At 38.1% G+C, this 19,459-nt stretch overlaps 1 protein-coding gene across 1 annotated transcript in view; it reads right to left on the bottom strand.

Annotated features, from left to right (window-relative positions):
* PKIA (cAMP-dependent protein kinase inhibitor alpha) overlaps positions 1 to 17,723 on the bottom strand; it is a 34,171-nt gene extending 16,448 nt beyond the window's left edge. The window contains exon 1 of the mRNA XM_015814525.1: positions 17,605 to 17,723. The gene's annotated coding sequence lies outside the window, so the exon portion shown is untranslated. The remainder of the gene's footprint in view (positions 1 to 17,604) is intronic.
* Between the last annotated feature and the right edge of the window lie 1,736 nt (positions 17,724 to 19,459).

The raw sequence follows: 19,459 nt of genomic DNA, 5'->3' as shown, positions 1-19,459 counted from the left end.
TTATGTTTCTGAAGAGGTTTAAAAAACTACCAGAATCAGAAAGAAAGAATAGCCTATTTCTAAAGTGTTGATATCTTTCTGAGATATCTTCAAAACAACACAGCCATAGATCTCTGAGGTTCTTGCCCAGCTTTTATCTGAAATTTATTTGAGAATTCAAGCACCAAATGTCCTTGCTTTGCTTTCTACAGATCACATTACCTGTTGTTGTTTAGTGCCTTCTGATTCTTCAAGGCCCAATGAATATATTACAAGAGTGTCTGACATTTAACCTACTTCTTGGAGTTCTTATAATATCATATTTGTGCAATCAATGGTACTGACTTGTCATCATGTCTTCGGTTAATCAGTTCCTGGAACATTTATGTGTATGAGAGCAAAGTCATTTGTCATCAGTTCATAAAAGCCCCAAAGATGACATTGTCACTGCTTATTTGATTCCACCCTAGAGCAATTTAAACTTTTAGATATTAGATATGTTGGCTATCTTGAATGATCTATAAAATAATAATCCTATAAAATAATAATAATAATAATAATAATAATAATAATAATAATAATAATAATAATAATAATAAAGTCTGACCATCCTAACTTTTTCCAATCAACCATAATCCAATTGCTAAATAATGATCATTACTTAGTTATAGTTATACTTGCAATAGTGGCGAATATCTGTAACTTCGGTGTAGGATGAGGGTGAAGGTTTGTTCTTCGAACTTGTGGGTTGGTTTCTGAATGTTCCATTACCAGGTTAGGTAACATCTTCAGTGGAGCTTAGGGGAAGCCCTTATAAACAGAAAACTGACATATCCCCTAAACTCCACTGAAGATGTTACCTGGCCTGGTAACAAAACATTCGGAAACCAATCCACAAACTCGGAGAATGAACCTTCACCCTTATAGTTATAGTTAAATCAATACCTGGAATGATTTAATTTTGTTGTTAACTGGATTCTCTGGGAAAATGACAAAGACAAAACAAAAAATAGAAGCAAGATTAAAAACCCATACACTGAAGAACAATACAAAACAGAAAAAAGGAAACCAGCAGCAGACATACTGTAGATGAATTGACTAGGTCATAAAAGAGCCAAGGTTGCCAACACCTGGACTAGGAGTATGCGTATAAGGTGCAAAACTCCCTGGGGTAAATGCAATTAACTAGTCAATTGGAATATTATCCACTTTCCTCAGAGAGGACATTTAACGTAAAGTCCAATACATTTGACAGATACTGATTGAAGGAAGGCTGGATTAAAGAAGTGAGTGGGTATATCTGCTTCAAGAATAAATTAATATAATAACCCATTAAGATAAGAAGCTTCTTTGTAGCTAAATTGTACATGCTTTTCTCAGCCTTTTCCTAATTCAAGTAGTTATACAGTTAAGGTTTTTATTTATTTATTGCTAGTTGTAGCAATGCCTTTGCTTCTGTTGCTAGGCAACTCTGTAATATATTTTAACAGGCCTTTTACTGTTTCCAGCATTATTACATGGATAATTACAGTTCTTCCCACTGCATAAGATAAAAGCCATTCTGAAATTACACTTAGATCACATTGAAAAAAATGGAATTTGTTTAAATGTCTTTTAGTAAACAACTAGAAACTAACATAGAAATAGAATAAATAATGTTATTGCCACTTTAAATGTACATTAATCAGCATACATTAAAATGAGATTTCATTGCATACAGCTCTCAAAGGGTAGCCACCTCCAATATACACTGCATAAACCTGACAAAAAAATAAAATAAATTATGCATATACCCACATACACATACACGTGTTTCCCAGAGAAACAACACAGTCTAGTTCTGAAAACATTTCTGAAAAAGTACAAACTTAAGAGATTTCATTTTTATTTAATGAAAATGCAAGGAATACTTTATTAGACACCTTTAGCCAGTTGCTAAAATAGAAATGTTATTAAAAGTCTTTACCATTGTTGAAATACATCTTTCACCCTCTCTTTGATACATGAAGAACGCAGAGAAAGGCTTCAAGTATTTCATGCCGTTGTTTTGTCATTGTATTCAACAGTATACCTTAAAATGATGTTTGTTTATGGTATCTAACTCCTTGTTCAATTACAGTCCAGAATTAGCCTCTACATAACTCTATGATTAACAAATACAAATTGATTGTAGTTCGTCAGTCATTTTTAGCTTGTTATTTCTAGAGGCTCAACGTAGATGATGAAAAGTTATACACCTCTTCTGCCTTTTATGTATTGCATCAGTTGTGTTATCAACCTGTCTTGCTCTAAACAGTTGCCCGCCAACATTGGCAGAAAATATAAAGTATGCAAGACAAAAAATTGATGACAGCACTATGACACTAAATTTCTGACAAACGAGCAGAATGATTTCATCTCTTCATTCTAGCTGCCAAAATACAAGCAATGATTGGTTGAATGTACTTTGAGTCTCTCATGTAATATCTGCAGACAAAGCTCCTTTATATCTTCCTGACAATAGCCAGGTGCTTTCCAGGAAATATAATGCAAGAATGGCATGATCTGGTGTTATCTGGTTCCGTTATGCAAGCCCAGCTATTTTATATTGTAAACCATGTTTATGATGTGTTTTGCATGAACATAACCAATTGTGCTTTAATCAGCAATCTTTAATAAAGCAGGTTTTGCATGTATGAATCCAGGAAATTATTTTTCCCACAAGGCAAATTTGTTTTAAAAAATGAGGCTTGTACCATAACTTAATGTGTAACTTTGTGAAAGAAACATTTCTGCAAAAATACTGCGTGATCTGAATTCTTTTATTTAATACACTATGATATCAACTTAGAATGGGTTGATAAATCAGTTATTTGGAAGAGTATAGGATCCTTAATTGGACTAGCTTACTTTTCCAAGTAACAGAATTTGCCACTTTATGAGAAATGCAAAGATTTCAGTCTAAGTATTTGGTTTTGTACTGTAACATAATGTGTTATCACATTTAGTATTTCTTGCTTTCTTCAGGATAGTGTTGGTGAATGCATATGCTTTTTGGAACTTATTGGGAAACATAAGTTATTTTATAAAATATTTTGTCAAGAGCCCTTGTGTATAAATTAATTTGAGCAGAAACATATTCAAATTAAACAATTTAATATTTTCTAAGCCTCAATTCGGGGATGGGGTAACATAAAAATTAAAATAAAGAGAAACAGAAATGCAGATGTCTGTATACTTCAGCATTCAAATTTGGAGGTGTAGGAAGTAAACTTTATAAAAGGATAAACTATATACAAGTGCCAATACTTCTCAGACTCATATCTTTTCCTAACCACCATTAATTTCCTCTCTACCTTTTTTTTTTTTTTTTTTTACTGATTCTGCATTTCCCAAGCATGGAAAAGTGAAGGAGCAGCTATCCTAGTTTCTAAAAATCACTAAAAACAAAATGCAGTAAAGTAAATATAATGGACAGGGATAAATGAGATACAGGTTTGAATTAAGCATCTGGTTGTGATAAAGAAATGCCTGAAGATACTTCACACTATTCTTTCAGAAGGAAGAATACTTCTAAACATTTGTTTCCTTTGTTCTTCTTACTAATGGACTTATATAGTATGCTAGAAAGTGCTCCAGCAATAAAATCTAAAATAATTATATTCTGAGTATGCATTTTACCACCCACTTAGAGGAATTAAAAAGACGAAAGGAAAAAGTAAATGTAAAAAAGATAATCTTTTATTCAGTGTTGAAAATATCTAAATATGTTATCATTATTAAAATAAACTAAAGGTGAAAATAAAAATGATGTAACAAAAATTTCCATAAACTATAAATAACTGTAAAGATAATTCAGTTGGCAAGCTTTTCATTAAATCTAGGCATAGTATGCCATTTCCTAATTTTAAGAACACAAAGACTTTTCCAAAATAGAATTTTTAAACAAACTTATATCTTAGAGAATAATTTTCTTTCTAGTTAGCTAAAATTATCCTGTATCATACCTCAGGCTTGCTAGAGCTAAAAATTGCCACAAAGTGGCAAAATCTATGTTTTAGGAATATAGTTCAATATCACATTATCCTTAATATTTATAAATCCATAAATAATTTTAAAGTAGCATACGCTCTCCAAATAGATTTGGAGGACAGAAATTGTAGTATCTTATATAACTATATACCTTCACCCATCCTCCCAACTGCCTACACACACAGACATAGAGAGAGAAGGAGGGAGAGGGAGGGGAAGATTGAAAAACTGATATACTTGAGAATCTGGTAAGTTAAATCATATAGTAGTCAAAATTCAGCCAAAGATATTCTTGGATCTTAGCCTGCTATAAAAAATTTCTCATTAACTTATCTAGCTGTATAAAATATCTAATGGGAATTAACACTGGAATCCCTTTTAAGATACACATTAATCCTGATGTAATGTTCTTTTTTTTTTTTAAAAGAATTTTTATTATTTTCAAGTATAACAAAATATAAACATAAACTTGATGCATATAAATACAGAACATCAGTACACAAAAGAAAAGATACTTTACAGATGATCCCGGCTGCCCCCTCTCTGCTTCCCCCTCTTTCACCTACCACCTTCCTCCCACTAAACTCTCAACCACTCCACCTTCCTCCTTCCACTCCCTACTTCCCAACCTCTTTCTCAAGCACCAGCCGGAAGCAGTTTGGGGTAACAGCCAGTATCATCCTCATAAATATACTTCCAAAATAATTAATAAACACATCAAATCTTATATATTTTTATCCTTTTCCCCCCTCCCCCCCCCGGACTTCCCAGAGCTAAACCCAGGAATAATTACAAAATAATTTTAATCTACCCAAAGCTATCCATTCATACAATAAACAAATATAAAGTTACCATAACTCTAAAATACAATAATAAACTTATAAAAATTTAATAATTAATCAAAAGCAAGATGATAGTTTCTCAGTTCATATTTTTTCTGAATATAGTCTATCCATCTTCTCCATACCAGGATAAATGTCTCCTGTGAATGATCCTTCAGGTATGCGGATATTTTAGCCATTTCTGCAAAATGTGAGACTTTCTGTCTCCAATCATCCATAGTTGGTAGTGTCTTTTTTTTCCAATTCTGAGCAATCAGTGTTCTTGCTNNNGCCATCTATAAAACATTTTATAAAAATTTTCCCTTAAATTCTGAGCTTGGGTAAACTTAACATTTCTAACCCAAATTATCTCCCAAGTCTCTAACATAATTGGTTCTTGAATATTTTGAGCCCACTTAATCATACAATCTTTAACTAATTCTGTTTCCGAATCCAACTCTAATAATACACTATAAATTCTTCTAATATGAGCTCTGCTTTGATCTTTAATCTGCTTTATCAAATTCCCATCTTCCAACATAAGACCCAATTTTTGATCTAAACACCATCTTTCAGCCAATTGATAATATAAGAACCAAGATTGAAGCACTTTCTCTTGTCTCAATTCATCCAATGATTTAATTTGCCAGTCTTGACCCTTTAGAACCAATAAGTCTCTATAAATGATTCCCTCTAGTTTAACTCCTGTAGTTACTCCTTGTATTGCATGTTCTGGAATTGCCCACATTGGTATCTTAAAATTTAATTTGTGATAATACTTTTTCCAAATTCTCAAAATCGCCACTCTTAAGATATGAGATTTAAAAATAGAATCAACTTTCTTATCAAAAAATAAATATGCATGCCATCCAAAATATAAGTCCCAACCTTCAAGAACCAGTATATCTCTATTAGTTAAATTAATCCAATCAGTAATCCATGTCAAAACCACCGCATCATAATACAATTTTAAATTTGGAGCTTTAAGTCCCCCTCTTTCACATGCATCTTGCAAAATTTTAAATTTTACCCTCAGCTTTTTTCCTAACCATATGAAACTGTTAATCCCTCTTTGCCAAGCTTCTAAATTAGAGTCTCTTTTTAGAATTGGTATCATCTGGAACAGAAAAAGAAATTTTGGAAGAACATTCATTTTAACCACAGAAATTCTCCCCAATAATGACAACTGTAACTTTTTCCACATTTCTAAATCCTTTTGAATTTTTGTCCACAACTTTTCATAATTATTTTTATACAGTTTAACGTTAGAGGCAGCAAGATAAATACCCAGATATTTCACCTTCTTCGCAATTTCAAAACCAGTTAAATTAGTTAAAGTCTCTTTATCCTTCATAACCATGTTTTTAGACAATATTTTAGTCTTATTGACATTTACTCTAAATCCTGAGACTCTTCCATACTCATTCAGTAACTGTATCAAATTTCTTGTTGAGTCAATCGGTTGAGATAATGTAAAAACCAAGTCATNTCCAACAAATTTACTATTTGTCTAACATTGTTCTTCATATATCTACCACTTATAAATCCAGATTGATCCATATGTATAATCTTTTGTAATACGTGCATCAATCTATTAGCCAAAATTTTTGCAAAAATCTTATAATCCGTATTCAGTAAGGATATTGGTCTATAATTTTTAGGCTGCGACAAATCTTGATCCTCCTTTGTTCATTTTGATAACATTAATTTTACCTCAGAGACTTATTGGGACTTTAACAATGTCACAAAATGAAAAGTTAGTGAATCAGATATCTAAAAGCACACTAGTTAAGACTAAGGATTAAAGTTCTATGTTACTGCTACATGGAATATAACAATAGCAACATAAGTAGTTTATAATATACTGTATAAAAATGAATACTGTAATTAAATCTGATTCATTTTGGAAGTGTATTCACTTATTTGTTTGGAATAGCACAATTATATAATGTATTTGAATTTGCATAAGTGTTTCTATTGCAGAGCCCTCAAAGGAATACACAATTTAAAATACAATACAATCACAGTCACACAACAGAAGTAAACTAAATAGTATTATACTCTATCAAAGGCCCTGTAAAAAATACAACATTTTAACTCATCTAAAATTCAGAAGAATCAATGTGTTTTCTCTCAGAAAGAAGTTCTACCTACTGAATGCTATTACAAAGAAAACTCTCACAGACTCACCAAATTACTCTGTTGATAATGAGACCGTGTGCCTCTATCTGTCTTTCTCTCTCTATGTATACCTTTTCTTTTTGAACAACTGCCTATTATGAACTATAGTGAATTCAAACATCCTGGGGGCACTTACAATACTTCCTATCGTGTCTTGAATTCTCCCCACTCTGAGGAAGCTGATACTTCTCTTACAAACAAGTATAGCATCTCAGGGGAATGAAGCTTCTAGCAAGATTATTTTGACTTCTTCACCAAAGCATCTCAATTGTGCTAGGTGATAATGGAACAGATGTCTGCTCTCCAAGGTACTGAAGTCTGATAGTTGAAGAACTGAGTAGAAACCTGCTACCTCCACCTTCCCATTTGGTTGCTTCTTGTGTACTACTGATAACCCATGACACATTTGATCATCCTTCACTTCCTGTCTTCCTCCTTCTTTCCTTGAATTTTCACCAGTTTCCCCATTTACTTTGCTTGTGGGAAGCTTGAAGACAGAAATCAGTGGGGAAGCTAGCTGGAAGTTCCAAGGCCAAGGCCAACAAGCAGGTAAATGGCTGCTGGGTGGAATGGGACAACTTGCCAGAGCCAACTCCTGTGGCCACCTCATCATGGCCAACTATCTGTGGCCAACTCACCACAGCCAATTCCCTATGGCCAACTTGCTGCGGGACAACTCATCCCAGGACAATTTATCAATTCAATTTAATTATTTAAAATAAATAAAAATTACTTTAATTTTTCTCATTCAGATTTCATTTTGTCCCTCCTTTTATATCCTTTCTTTAATGATTCTATTCCACCATTTCTTTGATATCAGTGAAACTCTTGTCCCGCAGCGAGTTGGCCATGGCGAGTTGTCCCATGACAATTTGGCTGCAGCAAGTTAGCCATGGTGAGTTGGCCACAGCGAATTGTCAGAGTGAGAAAAGGAGCAAGTGTGTATGTGTGGGGGGGATGGGTGAGTCAGGAATGGTATGGAGAGAGTGTGTGTGAAGTGCCATATGGGCTGGGAAGGAGTGTGAATGTATGCCAGAGAGGTCTGTGGATTGGGAAGGGTGTGTGGTAGGTAGTATATTCAGGAAAAGTATTTGGGGATGCACAAGAGTTGCTGTGGGATGGGGATGCATGTATGAGGGTCAACAAGAGTGTGTGGAGGTGATGTGGTGTAAGAGGTATCACATATGTAGGGTGTGGGGGCGCATGGGGGGGTCAAGAATGCATGGCATCACAGGGCTATGTAAGAGGTGCCATGCCATTCAATGATGGCACACAGGGGAGGCAGTGCAGGCCATAAGGGTGTGTGGGGCTGCCCAAGAGGGGCTGCAATTAGTTGGGTTGTGGGTTGGAAAAGGTGCATGGGAGTGCACAAAAGGAGCTACATTCATGAGGAAAGATGCACAAAGGGCGGTGTGGGCCAGAAAAGTGGATTGGTACGTACAAATAGGTGTTCCACAGGTCATTGATGGCAGGCATGTGGATGGTGGTCACTGAAGCCATGGGAGTAGCATAGGGAAGTTTGTAGGAGAGTAGCATGGGCCAGGAAGGGTCTATGGGTTTTCCTTCCTTTGTTTTCCTCTACTCTGTTCCCCTTCCCTTTCCAACAGGCAAGTGAGTGGCTGCTGCTGGTTGGGGGAGGGAACAATTGTGAGACTGGCTGGGAAACTGTCCCGGAATTTTGAAAATGAAGATCATGTGATTGCAGCAGCAGCCCAGCCACAGCCAGTAACAATGAAGCAGCCACAACTTTCCCAAAAGGTTTTGACCATGATCAGGAGTCACGAATCCCAGATTTTGGGCACATTCTATAAATCAACCAATCTGAGGTACCTTAGTTCAAAAATTGTTGGCCTATGATACAGCCTTTTCCCAAGATAAAAGTCATGACAATGAGAGTTTTAGTAGTATGTATTATCCAACTGTCACTTTGAGCAGATAATGAAATATCTGATGAATCAGGACAGAAATTGATCATCTCATTTTAGTTTAAGATTATGGTCACAAATGGTGCATGATAATTGTATGAATTAACAAATTTGAGAGTTTGTGATTATACTAGTAAGAATAATTACTGTGCTATGATTATGTACCCTCATTTTTGCCAAGTGTCTAGTTATAGAATTATATCTGCTCTTTTGATTTCACAGCAATTATTTCTGGACAGACTTGCTAAGGAGTTCATTGTCATTCTCATTATACCGTAGGATTTTTTTGGGGGGAGAAGATTCTACTTTGTATTATTCAGACCCAGTCTGGTCTAATAGTTAAGGCCCGAGGCTAGAAATCAGGAGGGTGTAACTTTTAGTCTCGCCTTAGGCATGAAAGTCAACTGAGTGACTTTGGGTCAGTCACTTTCTCAGTCCATGCCAGGCTCAGTCAACAAGTCAGTTGGTCAATTCCTGTCACAACAATGGTTTAATCAATTTATGAAAAAAAACCAGACCCTGCACTTGTGGAAAAATGCTAAGAAGGAAAAAATCTTTATGAATCATTAGTTTCTATTCTCTAGTGAATACAACAATTCCATTGACTTCCCAAATGCTGCGTCAACATCAGCACCTACATACAACATTTTTCACAAAGAAAAAGAGAAAAATATTCCAATAATGTATTCTGATCAGCAGAAAATCAAATGAAATATGCACAATGTGTGAACAATATGTAGAAATACATCCAACTATGCTCTCCTTAGACATCAAGAAATTGTTTAGGAACAGCTACAGTTAAGGGCAGAAGGCAATAAATATATACATCTAATTAAAACTTATTCTATGTTTTATATGTTCTATATATGTGATATGTTCTATAGCACAGGAAAAGTTAGGTGAAAAGAAATCAACTAATTGGTTATGATTTCTACTATTCTGGAGTACTTTCAAAAGAAATGTTTCAGAGCCTATGGGTCATATTTAATAGCCATGATTTAATAATGAGCATTTATCTTCATTAAAGTAAGATTCTATCAGAAATCATGTGTCATATTTATTACAAACACATAACAAGAGATAAGTATTTTTGACCCCAATGATATGAATTCCTAAAACATCTAGGAAGTGGTGTTATATCCTTTCAAATTTACTGAACTTAAAGAACAACTTTTGAGAATCATGTTTTCCTGACTGAATAACAATACTATTGATTGAATTTATAAGTTGCCCGATTCCCAGGAATTCTAGGCAGTTGACAGTTGTTGAAACATTTGAAAAGCAGAGAATACAAAAAAATTCAAAAACAGTACAAGGCAAAATGTCAAAGAGAATAAACTCAGAGGAGAAACAGAATGTAAGAGAGGGTCATCAATTGGTTTCTACAAAGACTTTGGCAAAGAGCCAGGCCTTTAAAGACCTTTGAAATACCAGTAGGCTGGAACTCATTTAAATTTGTCCTCATTCCAGAGTCAGGAACTACAGGTAGTCCTTGAGTTATAAGTGTAACTCGAAAACTCGTGTGAGTGAATCTCGTACCTTGAACGAGAACACTCCCTGCTTGTTAAAATGCACAGGGCTTGTTAAGTGCACATGAGGTATCTCAGGGTATCTCCCCTGACATCCATTACAGGTGCATAGGGCTTGGAGGACCCCTCCAAGGCCTGGATCCAACCTCTGAAGGCATGCAGAAGCCTCCCCTGATCTCCGTTCCAGGCGCAAACGGATTGGAGGACCCCTCCAGGCCTGGATCCAACCTCTAGAAGCTTTGTTCTGGGTGGCAGCAGCTTGGAGGACCCCTCCAAGGCCTGGATCCAACCTCCAGAGGCATGCAGAAGCTTCCCAACCTCCATTCTGGGCGCAAACGGCTTAGAGGACCCCACTGAGGCCTGGATCCAACCTCCAAAGGCATGCAGAAGCCTCCCCTGCCCTCCGTTCCAGGAGGCTTGGAGGAGGGCTCCAGGGCAACGGGCTCACTTTCTCCCCTAGTGTGGCGAGCTCTGACGGGATGGACGCAGGTGCAAGGGGCCTGGCCTTCTTCCTCAGTTGAAGGCTTCAGGCCTGCCCTCAGGCAGAAAGGAGTTGGGTGCAGGAGCAGGAGACAGACACCTTTTGCATAGAGAATGAAAGTTTCTAAGGTATGAGATTTGGGGCAACTTCAAACACTCACGCGAGATCACGGACTCCAGAAACTTCCATTCTCGGTGCGAAAAGCATTTCCAAGCCGACTCTCTTCTCCCTCAAAGGGAAAGAAACCGCAGCAGAGAGGATTTTTCAAGGTAAGTGAGTCCAGCGTGGCAAGAAGGAGGGGAAGCAGTTGTGAGGAGTGGGGGGGGGGAATAGGGTGAATGTTGCAGAGCTCTGCAGTCGCTTGTAAGGGTAAACGACTGCCGTGGTGCAGCAATGTTCATAATTTTAGGACTTGCTCATAAACACTAGGGGTACTGATCGTGTATCTTCGAATGAGCGTTAAGTGAATGCTCATAACTTGGGGATTACCTGTACTACAGAGAAAATGTGTTTCTGGGGTTCCGATAGGTGGCATTGTTTAACTGATGGAACCCAGAGAACAGCTGACCTTGTCAGGTTGAAACAGTTGGGCTGACACTGTGAGAGACAAGTGGCCCCCGCGTGTAGGGGTTTATAGGCCTTGAATTGAACCTAGAAGCAAAATGACAACCAATGCAGCTTGCAAAGAAAAGGCGTTAAATTCTTGTCAATATATTTTTTTCACTAGTTTGCTTCTGGATCAAACTTCGTTGTTTAGTCCTAAACTGTTTTCTTCTAAAAACATAGTCATAGAGCCTGCAAAACTCTAATCCCAAGTAGCAGTCCTGAATGCAGGCTGAGCAAAACCAATTTACAGCTCCAGGATTTTTGTCAGCAAATATTATTTCCCCCAGCTTGATGCCTTGATAGTTTATGAGAAGCTTCATTATTTTGAACTGCACATTTTTGTCCTCCCACAAACCACAATAATCTGCAGACAAACTGTAAATTCAGCAAAAGATGGTGGCATGTTAATATTTATATGAATCTTGGCCATACCGCCCAACTAATTGTCATCCTACTATATAACAACCACATTATAAAGCACTTATTCTGAATCTATTTTACTCACAACTTTCTGTAAAGTTTCAGATCTAAGACTATATTTATTTGGAAGTTTCATAAGACAGGTAGTATTTTATATAACCAGGCTGTAAGCCATTAGTATTTTAAAGAGTTAAAAACAATATCTGGGACTTGAACTTGGGAATCAATTGGCATTTATTTAGAGTATAGCAGTGGTGCATTGAAATCCATGAGTCTACAATGCTATTACAGAGTAGATATTTGGCTGCCTAAGATTGCTAGCTTGTTCAGTTCATGCTTGTATACTATCCACGGTGTACCACAGGGGGAGTTGCTAACAGCATTCTGCAGGAGAGTTGGTGTCATCTGGGGCTTTTCTCCTCCAATTTTGCCTTGCAGTCAGACAGGTCTGGCGCCATTTAGTTCCTTGCTTCTGCCTGAAATGCCATTAGTTTTTTCCCATCAGAGTGGTACCTATTTATCTACTTGTATTTTGCACATTTTTGAACTGTTATGTTGGCAGGAGCTGCGGCTTGTGATTGGAGCTTATTCTGTCATGTGGCACTAGGACTTGAACCACTGGAGTACAGAAAGCCAACTTTCTCCGGTTGGCAAATCCAGCATATTTAAACCATTGATCCACACGCTTCTAATCAATGGCAATTAACTTCACAGTTACGTTAGCCCAAATCCCAAGTTTCATTAAAGTATAAGTAACACAATAAAATAAGCATGCCAATAAATCCATATTCATAGAGCACAACTACAAGGTAACTCAGAAGGAAAACTAGCAAAATAACCTTTTCTGTGCTTGCCTGCAGTTGTTTCTTAAGCACAATGTACAATATCTACATGTAGTTGACAAGTAAATTAACTCTCAAGCATGACATAGGATGCTAAGCTGATTAAAGGTAGCAAGAAAACATGAAACCACTATTCCACAACTACATTACCTCCTTTTAAAAATGAAGATGAATAACAGCTTTTCACACTTCCTACACAACCTCTCTTTTTGAATGCTATTATTGGATTTGGCACTCATAAGCTGCACTCTGAATTTGTAGCTTATCCACCTGTCCACAAGCATCATGAGATGGGCTGTCACCTGAAATTTATCTAGACTGAACTTATAGAAGAAATAATGCACAATTTTCACCTTAATCTCTGGCTCTGTATATTAATCAATATCAACAAATGACCAGAATAGGTGAGAAAATCAAGTTACTTAATTTAATTACAAGAACCCTAAAAATACATAAGTTTACTTGGTATGCTATGATATTCAAAATAGCTTTGTATTTCAACTTCGTGGTATATTTTCTGTCATCCCTGATTTGATTTTGGCTTCCCCATAGCTGTATTTCTATAATGCAGAATACAGTTTGATATAAAAACTGTCCTTTTTTGTATATTCTGAATTTTATTGAATATTTATTGGATATTATCAAAGATAATATGAGTCCTCGTAATATATAATGAGAGTTTGAATAAAATAATCAACAATAAAGTTTGGTGCCTGTTTCATTTCATAAATAAAATAATCTAACAATTAAAAGAGTCGTTGTCCTGTAGCTTCAATTGAGAATGTGTGACTGGCCATATAAATGACTCAGGGGAGTAGGGACTTGAAATTGAATCTTCTTTGTCTAAGTCCAACAACCCTACACTACACTTGCTCTACGTATTAGCTGTGGTAGGCCACTTATAAGAAAAGGGTAAAACTCAGACAGTTGTTAGACTTTCCTTAGAAACTAGGAACACAGTAAAACAGATGAAGATGTCATGAGACTAATGGAAAGTAAAAGTCTTTCATATTGGCATATTGCCTGATCTTTCCTATGGTACATTGATACTATATAGCAATAGCACTTACTCTTATATACTGCTTTATAGTGCTTTAAAGCACTCTATAAACCAGGGGTGTCAAACTTGCGGGCCGGATGCACCATGTGCAGTCCATGCCCATCCACAAAGGCAAAAAACATCACGACACATCACGCGATCGAGTTTGACACCTGTACTCTAAGCAGTTTACAGAGTCCGCATATTGTCCTCAACAATTTCAGTGACCGTGAAAGGATGGAAGGCTGAATCCTCCTTGAGCCGGTCAGGATCAAACTCCTGGCAGTGGGCATAGCATGAACATAATGGGGGGGGGAAAATTTCATGAAAACCAATGCTCACATGGAATCTTCCATGGATTCAATTACCTCAGTATCTTTATCATGCAGAGGAAGTCTAGATATAAAGAGTTACATTCTCAAGGGTTTTTCTTAGCAGTTAACATATTTTTATGTCTCTGAGACCAGGCAGTGAATCTAATATCAAGAGTTAGGTCATATCTATGTTCCTCACCTTGCCGAATGATACCTTTACCTTCTTGGTGAAATTCCAAATAGACAAGCTATTATTGGATTCCTATCTCTGGCTGCTACTCTGGTTGCCAGTAAATAATTCTTAAGTGCTAGCCAGGCTTCCTACCCCACATGATTTTTCATTTCTTTATAAAAAAGAAAGTGTCAGGGTATAAAACAAAGCATCTGTCTCCAGAATTATTATCCCCACGAATTCCTCAAATTCTATGCCTAAAATAGGAGGCTGCAGTGCCTAACACTTAATTTGATGATATGTCTACCTATCCCAGAAATAGGACAAAGATAAGCAGAAATAGAAGGGAAGCTTCTCCTTCAGGAGAAGCTGATCAAGGAAATAAATTGGCATTCCAGAACTCTGTTCTGTGTAACTTTTTATAATTTTATGGCAACAATCCTAGTGTTCCCACAACACAAAAGGGTGGCACATCCCTGAGCTACTCCAGTTATGAATGCAGGAGGTGCACTATAATAGTCATGATACTTTATGCAGAATATATCCTAAATACTCTGGTACTGAACTACAAGTTTAGCTCAGAATGGTACTCTAACCCAAAGCATATTTCATTTGTGTGCATCTACAGTTCATCCCTCAATCATGGTATCATATTTTTTAAATAACCTTAGTTCACCTCACCGATAAGACCATAGGAATTTTCTGCACACAAGGGTTCCATATAAATACTGACAACCCTGGGTTTGTTTCTTCACAGCAGAGTTTTCCAACCTTTCTGGCTTTGCAGAGGGGGGAGAGGGGATGGTTCTGCATGAATGGTGGGCCTGCCCACCCCACTGCTAGTGCAAACGGAGCACATGTGCATGCCCACTACTCATCCACTCCTTCCATGGCCCAGTTCTGACTGACTCAAGGTCCGGCTTAAGGGTTGAGAACCTCTGCTTTACAGCTTCTCTTTTCATTTTAGAATTGAAATTTGCAATTTAATATGCCTCCTTTTATTTGAGCTTATGCATTCAGGACTCTCATCCTCTCAATTCACTCTCTATTTTTTTCCTCACCTCCTTTTTAACTATAAAATCCTATGGAATACTCTAGTTCCAACAAAAGTTTCATTATTCAACTATCTCAGCTAATAATAAATTAAATTAGCTGAATCATGGTGTATACTGAAGAATGAAGGACAATTAAGCGCAATAGCCAAGAGTTATACTCGTCAATATAAGCTTCCATTATAAGCACCTATGTTGATTTTTTTTTTATTATTTAGAAAACACAGACCTATATTAAGGAAAGTAAACAACAAACACTTTTTTTGGTATCAGACCAAGCTTTGTAATAGTCTATATGTAGAGGAATTACAGGTCTTTGGCCCCATATAAAAAAGGTTAAGACACCTGAAGCATATATTTATGGACATGAATCATTTTACCAAAATAACTAAGTAATGTGACTTACTCTCCTTGGATCAAAGAGGGCTAAAAATTATGAAAGAGGTTTTCATCAATATTTATTAAAAGAATAGTAAAATGTGGTAATTAGTCAGTATTAGGAATGCCTTCCAGAAGCATTTTCCTTTTTCTAGTTTTGCTAACCAGAACAAATTCTGATTATTTATTTCTGGTTAATTGCTTTCAACAAACAGAGGAAGCTTCCTTGATGTTCAACAGACTATTGGCATAACACATTTCACATTGTGGCACAAAGTGCATTTTCAGTCTGGAAACAGTTTCATTAATTGAAGGGAAATCATCTAGACAACCACCAAGGGGTGGGTGGGTGGGTGGGGGGGAGAGGGACTAATCCAAATGCTTCCAATATTGAAAGCATCTAACAGTAAATATGGGGGCTGCTTCTTGGCACATTTTCTGTAATTGAGCACAGCTAGAATCAGGAGTCCAGAAACCTTTATAGAAAAGCAGCTGGTGAGAATCTCTATGAATTGAATTATGACTTCGTTAAATATAATTAAATGGATGGTTACCAACCCAGCATAGACAAAATTATTCAACTCAGGACTAAATAATACAAATGTGGCAATCTTATATTTGGCAGTGCTTTCAGGAATTTTTTTCAGTTCAAGTCTGTTGGGAAAAAAACCAAAAAACCGATGAACGCTAGAAGGCAACAAAGAGACACAGAAGGCAACTCTCTGCTGTTCTCTAGCGGTAATCTGACTTTATGCAGCCCAGATTTGCTACCGGTAGTTCCTATTCAGCACCAAGGAGTACGGCTCGCTCTACAAAATGTACAGATAGATAACTTCCTTCACAAAATGTTGGTCCTATTTTGAATCGAGTAGGTGAAGCATTGCATATCTAATAAAGGAGACCATATATTCCATTTGCTCGCTCCCATTCAACAAATGCATTTAAAATTATATTGTTAACCATGGGTCTGGCGACCACATTTTTGAGAACAGCTTCTTGAACGCATGCCATCAACCACTCACAGATACTTTTATTATCAACCAGTACTGCAAATTTATGTGTATGGATTAAAATGGCTGCTTGTGCAGGAGAAAAATGGAGGTAAGGTAACCTTTAAGGGCAACTCTCAGGGTGGTAGCAGGAAAATTGAAGAAAGCAGTGGGGCAAACAACAGTGAGATCGAGGAGGAAGAACGACTCCCCCCCCCCGAAACTTGAACTCAATCCTTCCCACTGTATATACTATATAGCCTATTTTTCTATCAACGTAGAGCTAATATAAGTCACACATTTTAAGCCTCGTAGCCATTCCGATGGAGCTCATTTCTTTCTGCCTGCCGTGATCCCACGGGCCATCTCAAGATGCCTGGTTCTGAGGAAGCGCAATCCAGAATTCGCCACACTGACCTTCCTCCCGGCTTTCCTCCTCCCGCCGTCCCTCCGACTCGCGACTATTTTTAGGCAGCCGAGAAAACAAGCGCTGACCTCTCGGGCGCGGGGAGGCGCCTCTACGCGCGAAAAGGCCGGGCTCTGCCTGGGGCTCCTCGCCGCTGTTGCGGGGGGAACCAGCCGCCGTCCCCTACCAGAGCGGAGGCGGAAGGAGCCTGGCGGGGATCCCGGCTTGGATTCCAACAGAGAAACGCTCCTCCATTAGCTCCCGCGAGCCGCTTCCCAGCAGCCCCACGACGCGTCTTTCGAGGTCGGCGACCACGCTAAGGAGCCACACTCACACGCCTCTGGCCAAGCACGTGCTACGTCCGCCGTCCCGTCCCCCGCGGGCTCCGTTCCCTGTCCCCCCCCATCCCACGCCGTTTGGTTGCATCTCAGGAGGAGAGCAACGTGCGCGTCCACTCACCTTTCCGACGACCGATTATTTAACGCATCTGCTTGGCCCCTCGCTGCGGCTAAGCCGCCGCCGCCGCTGGGCGGTTGTTTTCAGCAGCTTCTGGCCGAGCCACCCGCTGCGGCTGAGGTTTTTAAAAGAACGCTGGGGAAGGAAGGTTCGCCAGGCAGACGCCCGGGGGGACTCCTGCTGTCAGTCATTCCCCAGCACACAGCTTGCAGCTGCTGATTCCAAATTCACGGCAGTCCTGCTGCATGAAGTCATCTGCTGCTCCTCCCCTAGCTTACCGCATTCAGCTTCCACACGCGGAGAGGAGGGGTGGCGAACAGGTTTTCCTTCCCCGTGGAAAGCTGGATGGGTCGAGGATGCGTGTTCCGGGATTTCAAGGTGACGAGAAGTTCGGCGTTTCTCTTGAAGGTTCGCATGTACCAACCGTCCTTCTTGGAAATACGGGGGCTCTTGAAAGGCCAAGAGAAATTCCCGACCTCCCTTGGCTCCGACCCCGATTTAGGAGGCTGAATGGATTCTCCCGCTCACAAGACTAGAACGCCTCTTTTCCCCCTCCCCTATTTTGTCTCAAGCGCCGTCTATGCTGTGCAGAAGGCTTGGCGTTTATATGTGGAGAGGGAGCTCCAGCACTTCAGCCTTCCTTTGGACGGAACAGACTGGAGAGCCATCAAACGAAAACCTGGTTTTTCTTTTGCGTTGCAACGCGGTCTGGGGGGAAAACAAGGCAGGGCACAACCCTTTCCCACTGAAAAGTCTCCTGGAGTCTGTGCAACTCCCCTTTCCTTTCAGCTTCTTATGGCAGGAAATAGTTTGTGTGTATACACACACATATACATATATAAAATACACACTCAAATAACACAAGAAAGATTAATATTCTGTTTTTGTTTTGGCATTTCTTCTCCACTTGCTCACCTGGTTTGAGCCATTTCTTCTGCATATTCTTTCAGCTAATCATCCAGAAAGGATTAGACAATCAGTGGTGACACATCTGCATATTTGCTGTACCTGCTTTCACATTCCAGATGATCTTAAGTGAGGTAGGAAGGATTCTGTTTAGCAAGAGCACCACCTATAGAAGAGGTCATCTTCCTCTTGAGGTGGAAGCATTCTGCTGTCAAAGGGAATAGTAGAATGAATTGTCTATGAGGGTTATTGCTTATTGATCTAAGCAATATTGCTCACTGGTGTCAACTCTTATCAACCAACAGACAGATTTTCTGTAACCCGGTCCTTCAGGTATTCCAATGGTGTATCCACTACTGTTGTCGAACTTGCTGCTGGTAATCTTTTTCTTCTCTTTCCTTCCATCTTTCCCAGCATTAGAACCTTCTCCAGAGTCCTAGATATTTGATAATGTGTTGGAATAATTTAAACCTGGTCATTTGTGTCTTGAGTGAAAATTCTGGGTTGATTTATTCAATGATANTATTTTAATCGGAAACACAGCTGGTAATATTTGGTTTTAATTCGGCTTTTATCGGGGTTTATTTTTTTGTATTTTTGTATTTTTGTATTTTGTATTTTTTGTATTTTGTGTATATTATTTGTTTTTAATATGCTGTGAACCGCCCTGAGTCCTATGGGAGAAGGGCGGTATACAAATTAAAATAATAATAATAATAATATTCAAAATAGCTTTGTATTTCAACTTCGTGGTATATTTTCTGTCATCCCTGATTTGATTTTGGCTTCCCCATAGCTGTATTTCTATAATGCAGAATACAGTTTGATATAAAAACTGTCCTTTTTTGTATATTCTGAATTTTATTGAATATTTATTGGATATTATCAAAGATAATATGAGTCCTCGTAATATATAATGAGAGTTTGAATAAAATAATCAACAATAAAGTTT

This window comes from Protobothrops mucrosquamatus, unplaced genomic scaffold (genome assembly GCF_001527695.2).
Source record: "Protobothrops mucrosquamatus isolate PMUCROS unplaced genomic scaffold, P.Mucros_1.0 scaffold260, whole genome shotgun sequence".
Taxonomy (NCBI): Eukaryota; Metazoa; Chordata; class Lepidosauria; order Squamata; family Viperidae; genus Protobothrops; species Protobothrops mucrosquamatus.
Note: the sequence above shows the minus strand (reverse complement) of the source record. Positions and strands in the feature narration are given on the sequence as shown.